This window comes from Ctenocephalides felis, unplaced genomic scaffold (assembly GCF_003426905.1).
Source record: "Ctenocephalides felis isolate EL2017-DRISC unplaced genomic scaffold, ASM342690v1 CF-g0.4_SCAFFOLD_01886, whole genome shotgun sequence".
Lineage (NCBI taxonomy): Eukaryota > Metazoa > Arthropoda > Insecta > Siphonaptera > Pulicidae > Ctenocephalides > Ctenocephalides felis.
In genome coordinates, this window is record NW_020538040.1 from 114,566,333 (window position 1) to 114,577,001 (window position 10,669).

Consider the following 10,669-nt stretch of genomic DNA (forward strand, 5'->3'; position numbering starts at 1 on the left):
TAGCCGTTTCTCAGGCTCCCTCTCCGGAATCGAACCCCGATTCCCCGTTACCCGTAACAACCATGGTAGTCGCAGAATTTTATATATTCTGCGCAGAGGCTAGTCCTTTAACAACCGTCGAAACGGCGGTCCGTACATGAAATTTGCGGTCCGCAGACCCAGTTAATTTCAAACAGTCTCTTTACCCTTCGTTAGATTGAAAACGTCGGAGCGAATTCATTATAAGAATTCATCGTTATAACTAACTTTTATTCTCGCTCGGAGAGTATTAAGTTGATTGCATTTGTATATTTTATTTACCGCATAAGAGTCTTTGCGTCAACGACACATGCCCGCGGATATGCTGTACAGTATGGTTGAACACTTATAAATAAGGTCCAGAACCCGGCCGTAAACCGACATCCGAACATATACGGCGTATATTATTCTAGACACGGTCTACGACAGTTTGACCTGCAGCGACGGGTCGCCTCGGGTTACCGTGCGAACCATCACCGCGATGGTCTGGACAGGCTATATGGCGGGTCGCAAGAAAATAAATTCTCTAGGACGCGCAACCACTTTAGCAATTTTAGAGCACGTTGTGGTCCAAAAACAAACGTCCTCGCTTCAAAATTGAAATATGAATATTTCACTGTGTGTGAGATTGAAAAATTTGCTTTCGCTGATTTTTCATTTTCTTAAAACAACGCAATGAAGCGAATGTTCAAATTTGCACAATTTGAATAAAATGTGCAGAGTATATAGAATACTAACGCAAGCGTTTACTGCAATCGACTTTAAAACACTAGACTTTCATCTAGCGCCCAAAGAATTGATTGAGCTATGCGTTTAAAGTATAATATTCCAAAAGAACGCCGTTTTCACAACGAACTTCGTCATTCGCTCAGGCATCAGGCGATACCAAGCAGATATACATGGCAGTGCTCTCACACAATGCATAAGAGCGCTAAGCGGTTGTAAACCGCGTCACGCTGCTTTTGCACACTGCGCAATATTTTGCGACTAGCTCCGGTCAAACGTTAATGAAACGAATGATCATTGCCAGAGGCTTTTGCCCACAGTATATTATACTATAGGAGCGCACTTGATTACAGCAATAATTTGTCGAGTAATCACAAGATTTCATATTTGCGGTCAGCAGACCCAAATAATTTCAACTCGCACCGATCGAACGTTTATAAAACGAATGATCCTCGGTGCGAGAAGCTTCGTCAGTTCTGCTTCACCACCCACCTATTTGACTTTAGTTCATTTGTAAAATCTTATATTATTAAAATATATAGATTTTATATTTGCGGTCCGCAGACCCAAATAATTTCAACTTTCTCTGATCGAACGTTTAAAAACGAGTGATCCTTCCACCAATTATCTATAGCCGCAAACCAGCATCCGAATATATACGGGGTATATAATTCTAGATATGGCTCACAACATTATTTAAAGTTACGCTAAAATATCATTGACAGACTAAAAGTATCGAATATAATGTAAAAACTACACCGGGGAATGATATCCGTACCCGCCTGAACAACATAGCGTACTTTAGCCTGAGCTTGCTCGCATCGCACTCGACACGACCTATCCCCCTATATAAGGAGCGCGGCCACAGCGTAAGTTTTCGACTGAGTCCCAAGCGACGTGATTTTGACCTGCGGCGAGGCGTCGCTCCGGGTTACGGTGTGAATCGTCAAGATAAAAGTCTGGGAAAATTTCGAACTGTGAACCCTTATGATAGAAATTTTTTTTTCGAAAATTTTGTTAGATGTTTAAACAGTTTTATATATATGGATAATATGAATTATAGTTAATTATTGAGTTTTTAGGTGTTTTTTTGGGTTTTTTTTAAGATTTGTATAAAAATATGTATTTATTGATTTTTATAGATGTTTATTAAATTGACCATTCGGTTTGAATGGCCAAAAAAGTATTTGTTGAGATAGGTTCAAAGTGTTTAAGAAGTTCGTGATCTATCTGGATGCTGCCGAACTCTATTGAACACTTGCACTTTGTCGAAGGACCAGATATATTTAGTTGTTGGCTATATCAGACCGTTTGAATAATAAAAATAAAAGATGATAAATAAAAGATGATGAATAACTGTTTAATTATTGTATATTTGAAATATTAAGACTTATAGATGATTAGATAGTTGAGGTTTGAATTAGATGTTATGGATTTGAATGTTAATTTACGACTCATCTTAACTATGTGAAATTTAAGTTCATACTAAATTATATAGATTTTATAATTTTATATATTTTTCTGATTGGCCCATTTTGTGGAATTAAGGACACCCCATTACAATTTTGGAACCAATCAGTGGTTATTACATTTATCAACCGATCAGGTATTGGTTGGTATGATACGGAGTTAATGTGATACGGAGAATTTAAACTGGATACAGGTAGTGCGAATTTCTTGGAAATATAAGGATGAAAGGATGATATAGTTAGGGACAGGTGATAAAAAATTCTAGGAAAAATGGATTACTGATATGATGACCGATTGAAAGGGATGCGGGTTGGGAATGAAGATAATGGAGATAATAAAATATAATAATTATACCAGGGTTGGGAATGAAGCGTTAACAATAGATCTCAATGAATATAATACGAATTTATATATAGTTATATTATTTTCTTTAATTATTTGTTTAAATTTTCTAATTTTAGAATAAATGTTCAGACCAGTTTTCCTCGATTTTCTCTTAAACGGTAAAAGATACGAAAAAACTTTGTTCGTACGAAAGATGCAGAATAAAATGACGAATAAAATGGCATATAAATGGTTAGGTGTGTTCATATAATTTTCTCTAGATTTTCCGATTTTTTCGAATTTTCACGACGGCAACTCGCCTGTAGGCCACACCGTGCAAAATTCGAAGTTGTGATATATGGAAAAAGAACTAAGAATTTTGAGACCTTTCTAATGATGTATAATACTTTATATGTTTTCTTTAGAGAAATATCGAATCGTGAGGAGTGTTGCTTCAACCTAGCCGCACTTTGCATTTTGACAAGTTAACAACTACACAGATTGCTCTATACTATCTAAACCATAAAAGATACGAAAAAACTTTGTTCGTACGAAAGATGCAGAATAAAATTACGAATAAAATGATGTATAACTCGATATATGTCATAATATATTTTTCATGAGATTTTTAAATTTTTCCTTTAAATTAAAAAATGTTTTAAATTTATTTGCGGGTTATGCTTCTTTTACAATATTGTTTCAAATGATGTAAAAAGTTAAATTAGCGAGGTGCCTCAATATGCAAAAAATTGGCCCACCCTAATATATATATATATATATATATATATATATATATATATATATTGACAAGTTATTTAGAATCGGGCAGTAACACCAAGTAAAAAAAACTAAAGTAGTTTTGAAATACTTTAATTATCCATACGTTTCGGTATTCATCGAGACCGTCAGTGGAAAAACTAAAAAAATTTATATGATGTAGGAGGAAAATAATATAAAGTTATAAAACTTATATATAAATACTTACAGAAAATTAATTATACAAAAATGCACTACACTATTACACTGTGATAAACCAAGCTATTAATAACTGGAACATTTAAATTAATTATTTTTTGACAATTTTTGGTTACATTCTAGTGTGTACAGATTAACTAACGTCTTCTAAATACTTAATGAAATGTGTTTACAAATTTTGCAAAAGTGTAAAAAGACTGACAAACATATGTTTTTAGTAAAATAATAAAATAATAAAATACACGCTTCATTCAGATATGGTGGTGTTTTGAAATATAGTCAAGGATTATTTTATAGTCATTGCAAAGCGAATTGTTGACCAATCTTTTATTTATGGCCGTCTCATTGTGTAAAGAAATTAGGTAAATTCGCTAACTCTTCTTTTAAATAAATTATTTTCGAAATGTAGGATCGTGGGATTGGAAAAATCAATGTTTTGTTTGAGCTGATTAATGTGATCCGTTAGTTGTGTTTTATTCTGGTTTTTATTTTTAGAGTTGTTTTTATGTTGTGATGTTCTTTTGTGCAAGTTTTGACTGGTTTCACCTATGTAGACGCAATTACAATCTAGGCAATTAAGCTTATAAACTAGATTACTTAGGATTTTTGGGTTAAATTTCGATTTTATTTTTGTAAAAAGAGTTATCAATTGGAACTGTAATTTGTTTAAGTTTTTCGACAAACTCGAAGAAATTTTTATGTGAAATGGGGATTGTTTGGTGACAGGAGTTATGGAATTATTTATATATCTTGATAATTTATAAAGTCGTAAGTTAATGTCTGATACAATGGGCCGGAAAGTCAGGTTTATGGATTTTGGGAAGACAGTATAGTCTTGGATGGTAAGGATGTAAGTTTTTTAAATTGGAAGCTATGTCTTTGGGTAACTGTTTATTAGTAACGAGTTTGTCGATACACTTGTGGCAACTACGGTTTATGTGATCTGTAGGGATGTTGTAAGTTTTTTTATCTGAGAGTAAATTCGAAAGTTTATCTAGGTAATCTTTTTTGTTTAACACAACGGTTACGTTTCCTTTATCATCTCTAGTAATCATTTCAGGATTATTTTTCAAAAATAGTTTACATTATTTCAGATTTTTTAAGATATAGTTATAGTCAAGGTTTATGCATGAAGATTTTGTAAATGAAATGAGTTTTTTGCAAAAGATGGATCTGGTTAAATTTTAATATTTAGATTCTTTAATTTGTTGTAAACAATTTTCTAAATTACTGATAATTTTAATGAAATTGAATTTGTGAGAATTGATAGGAACAGCAAAATTCGGGCCTAAGGCAAAAATATAGCGTAACCTTTCAGGGATGTCAACGTTTAAAAAATTCTTTTTGATATAATTTTTCATATTTGTTTTTATAAAAAATTTTAAGTTTTGATGAAAGTTTATTATTTCTGAGGTTTTCAAAATAAAAGAAGTTATTTAAAATTTCGATTTCAACTACTTTTGACAACCAATTTGTTGTTCGCTCGACTATTGTTTTCAAATTATGATTAATTTTCTACTGAGAGAGACATGAGTCTTAAACTAAAACTAGTTATCTTATGATCTTGTGATGAATAATTAAGATGTTCAAATTATTAGGTTTAATTTGATAAAAAGTTGGAATAGTTTTCTCTTTACGACATCTTAGTAAGAAAATATGTTTATTGTTATTGATAGTTAATTTGGAATTAAGTTTGGAGATAGTTTTGAATTGTGACATAGTATAAAAATCGTAGTGTTTTTGTATGATTTTGTAAAATAGATTATTGGTGGCGTTATTATCTTGTTTATCTTGAAATTTTTTATGTTGCTTTTTTGAAACTTGTTTCTTGTGGTTGTAATGGTAGTGTGAATCCATGATCAGAATTGTACAGAATAATTTTAGTAAATGTCCTTGTTTTAGCCCAGGAATTATATTTTGAAATATGTAAGTTTGGTATTGATATATATTTTGATGAGTGGATTTATTGAGAATCGAACAGTAACACCAAGTAAAAAAATTAAAGTAGTTTTGAAATACTTTATTTATCCTACGTTTTGGTCTTGATCGAGACCGTCATTCAGTGGAAAAACTAAAAGATTTTATATGATGTAAGAGTCATGTGCAAAAGTTGCCCATGCAATTCTTGCGTCATTTTGATTTATCTTACATCTGATTTTATTTACCAATGTTTGGTTTAACCTCTCGTTTAAGCCATTAGAGAAAGGAGAGTTTGCTGATGTGAAAATTATTGGGATATTCATTTCGTCCAAAAACTTCTTGAACTATTTAGAGTTTATACCTGGGTATTGATCCGAGAGTACTAATCCAATGTCATCTGTTTTTGCACAGTTTTTGCATTAGTTTGATGAAATCATTGGCATTTTTGGTACTTGATGTCAGAATATAAGCATACCTCGTGAAATGATCCGATAACAAGTGTAAGTATCTCTTTGTTGATCTGGAACCACCAAAACCCCCAATAGTTAGTATCAATAGAACATATCTGGAAAGGTTTTGTGGCTGGACCCAAGTGGTATATTAATCCGTACTTATTTTGTCCTCTTGATTTTTTTTAAACATACTATGCAAATCTCACAGATTTTTTAATGTTTTTCGTCATGTTTTCTGATGTGTACACGGAACTAATCATTCTTTGCAACTGTCTAGTTCCTATGTGACCTAGATCTGTATATTTAACTTCCCGAAGGAGAAGTTTATGTTTTCATCCAAAAATCCGATTCGCTAATTTTATGTTTGCTCGACGCTTCAAGCCATTCTGAATCGAATGGGACCAAATTTGGAAGAAGTATGTGTGTGTGCGTGTGTGTGAACAGATTTTTTGTCGTAAATCGACGTTTTCTCAAAAAAAAACTTTATTTAAAGAAATTATTTTTTTGCGGTAGATACCATAGTCTTCTGATCATACTAAACTATTACGGCCCTACGACAGCTCGTTTAGCTTTAAAATTCGTCAACGTTCGTAAAAATTAGTATGGTCTTTTTGGCATTTTTCTGTGTGTTTCTAATTTTTGGTCAAAATTAGAACTTTCATCGACGTTTGCTCAAAAACGCCTGAACCGATTTCAGAAATTTAAAAACCATTTAATGTATCTCGATGAGGATTATCGTTTCTCAGTTTTGTGCTACAATCGGCTGAGCCGTTTCTTTGTAATTTGCAAAAAAGTGTTGAACATTTTGTCCACATTTAAGCTTATACTACCGAATCGATTTTAAAAAATCTAAAACTGTTCGAAAGATATTAGTTGGGAATGATACTGATTAGTTTTAGGTGAAAATCTACCGAGCCGTTTTTTTTTTGTAATTAACTGCTGAAAAAAAAAAATCAAGCCGATTTTTATGAAACTTTTTTTGGCGATATATACCATAGTCTTACCCAACTTACTAAAATGTTACGACCTTACAACAAGTAGTTTAATTTTAAAAATTAATCAAAATTTGAGAAAATAAATAATACTTTTGACATTTGTTAGAATTAAAATTAGATGATTTACTTGGTATAACGATAGAGTACTTGGTCCTAATGAACATACTAAACAATTAAAGTCCTACAAAAAACTGGCTCAATTATAAAAATTATTGATGTTTGAAAATTTGCTTTTAAATTAAAAATACTCCAACGGGTTGACGTATTCGATTTTCAATAAATCCACTTCGAATACTTTTAGCTACTGATAAATTAATATCATGAAATTTGTGTCCAGTTAAAATTTTGTCCTTTTCTCAAAAGGTAATGTAATGGTTCCAGTTTCATAGCAATATTTGGCACATATTTATGATAAAAGTTAACTTTTCCCAAAAATTGTCTCACATTCTTTTGTGTTTTTGGAGTTGGAAAATTGATATTAAGTTGTCTTTCAACGCCTCACTGAATTGTTCTGTATTACATGTCCCAAGTATTTAACTGTGTCCGCTGCAAATATGCACTTAGAGAATTTAAGTTTCAAACCTTCGCCTTTAATTGCTTCAAAAAGTTGTTTCATATGTTTAACATGATCTGAAAAAGATTTTGAGAATAATAAAATGTCATTAATGAAACATACGGTAAGCTCTCCAAGCGTGTGCTTTCGTATTATGTTACACATTATTCTTTGGAGTATAGCTGGGGATGTCTTTAAGCCAAATGGCAAGCACGCCCATTGATAGTGACCCTCTTATGCCACAAATGCAGTTTTGTGTCTATTTGTAACACGCAGTGGTATAGACCAAAATGCAGAGTATAAGTTCAGTGTAGAGAAAAACTTGCAATCTCTTGTTTTTACTATTAAATGTTCAATGAGAGGGAACGGCTGCGATTGAGGCACAACTATTTTATTTAGGTCTCGGAAATAGATGCACAATCTTGATCTTTTATTTTTATATCTTTTATAAGCTAATGTAACTGGTGCTGCGAATGGACTGAATGATTCTTCTATTATATTTTTTTTCAATAATTTTGCAATCTGGTTTTCAATCTCTTTCTTGTCTTCTATGGTGCAACGATATGGCCTTTTACTGCAATATTTTTCTACAAGTAGATCAATGTGTGCTTCATAATCAGTTACCTTTCCTATATCATATTTATCTTCTGCGAACGCATATTTATTTTTAAAAATCAAATCATCAATCACTGCATGTTCTGCCTAGATGATTTATACAAATTTGGAAGTTTTCTTCTTTGAAGTCTCATTGAAGTTTACGAAATTATCAGATTTTTTTAACTCCGCGTAGTGTAAGTTATAGTAATCGCAAAAAAATCGAAAATCAAAATTTTTATATATCTTTACGTTTCAGAGGTTTCTAAATATTTTGGCATACCTTAGCAAAAATGGATGTATGTGTGTGTGTGCGTGTGTGTATGTGTGTTCGGATACAAATTTTCGTCGACAATTTCGGGAACACGGATGAAGCGATTTGTGCACGGACGTGCTGATTAGTTTTTGGCGAAGGCAGGTCTAGCCGTTCCGAAGATATGGGGCAAAAAGTGCCAAAAACGGTAACTCAGTTTTTAAGAGAACGGAGCGTCCAATTTGAATAATTCAAAAAACATTTTACTTATATTAACAAGATGAAGAACTGATCAAATTTTGGAGATCTAATAAAAAAATAAAAAAATGCCATCTGGCTGTCAAAAATGGACATTAGACATATGCACATCAAATTATCAGATATTTTATAGAGATTTTAACAATAAGAATAAATTTTGTTTACATTCCTATTGGTTCCGTACCAATGCTTATCCGTTAGACGGCGGCGCGGCGCTTACGCGCATCGATAATTTGTCTCTATGCAGTTAGAGCAGTACGATTGCTTTGAAAAAAAGTTCAAAATTTCTAAAATATTTCAAAGTTTTTTTTTTCAAAAAAAAGGAAATTTTTGTCAAAAATTTATAGTTTCTCAAAAATCTAATTTTTCAGAGTATTTTTTTTTCAAAAATGTTAATCTTTTCAAAAAATAATAATTTTTGGTACCAAAAGTTCCAGCAATTTGCCTTAAGGCACGAAGCCATGCGCCCCACTAGTTTCCTTATTGTTAGAATTCATATCTGTTTTATTTGTCTCCTTAGAAACTATTTCACTTCTTTGTATAGGTATCTTCTGGCTAATTTCCAAGTTTTCGTTTTGTACTAGGTACAATTATTTTATATAATCCAGTCCAACTAAGAAATCATAGTCAAAATTTTCCTTGTCTATTACAAAGAGATTCATTTTTTTTATATCAAAAATGGCTACATCCAGTGTAATTATGCCAGTTGCCTTTTTAACGCTATTAATTGTTTTCAAATTAGTGTTGCTGTAATGACTCGTTTTCGTTTTATTTATCTTCAACAACTTTGAATTTATTAGTGAGACATTAGAACCCGAGTCGTAAATTCCGAATACTTCAATACATATATTAAGCACTAATTTAACTTAAGCTCAATAGCGGCACTATTAGTTTTTTTTGTGTTTTCACATTGTAATTCACATTCTAATTCTGAATTATTAATGAGAATCTTTTTCAGTACTTATTTGTGCTTGGAACCAGCAGGAATCCTCTGGATGATATCGTATACCTTTCTTCAATTTCTCAGAAATGCTACATTTTTCTTCAATTTGTTTAGTGTCTTCCTTTTTTTGTAAAAATTTTTTTCCCCTTGAAACTAAATGTTCTAAATTGCCAAGTTCATTAAATAATTAATTTTTTTGCATTTTTTGAAATTTCGTCTTTATTAATTCTATCTGTGATAAGATCTGGTAAGCCAGCGGGAATAATATCAATTAAGGTTCCTTCACCCATTGTTTTCCTTACTTTGCTTGATCATCATGGAAGAATACCAATCTGTGCATGATTTTTCTAAAAATAACCTGCGAATTTCAATTTTTTCTTCATCTTTTTGTATATCAAATCTAGTACACTCTTTTTCGAATACTTCCATCCATTGAGATGCATCTGATTTTTTTCCATCGAATTTTTCTATTATAAACCTGTTCGCTAACTTTTTTACACTTTGTTTTTCTTTGTTTTGATGATCTTCAACAAATTTTTCCAATTTTTTACTATAGGGTCATCTAAACTCTTTTTATTAAAACTAGACAATTGCTACTTAGTAGTTTCCTCTAGAAATTAGTCCTGGAGAATCATGTTTCCATCCTCATTAACATAACTTTGTGATAATTCCTCTGTTGCTTTAATCTACACATTTCTAGTTTGATATCTTTTTTTCAAAGTATTTTTCACTGCAGCATACTGTTTTAAAGTTGATTGATCATCTTCAGGGATAAGGAAATTTTTATCATCTTCGATTGCAATTGAGGTTATAGCGATATAGTTTGATTTTCTGTCTGTTGTTAGTTTTACTTGAAACGTAAATTTCAACTGTTCCATTTTTGACAATAATTGTCGTTTTATAAGATTATATTTGCGCTTAGGGTGACAAAGTCAATCAAACACAATTGAGTTACTCTATCAAACGACATTTAATGTTATTAATAACAATGTCAGTTCCTAAACACTTTTACAACAATATCTTCTATTTTAGAGATTATTTTTCAAAATTAATTACGCCGTGACGTATTTTTAGGTTATTTTCTGTTTTTCTATCCTAATATCATAGGAGCTAGCGCGCAAGGCTGTGTTATGACGATCATAACGCGCGAAATTTAAACTAAAGAAACTTAGGTATTTTTCTTTACGT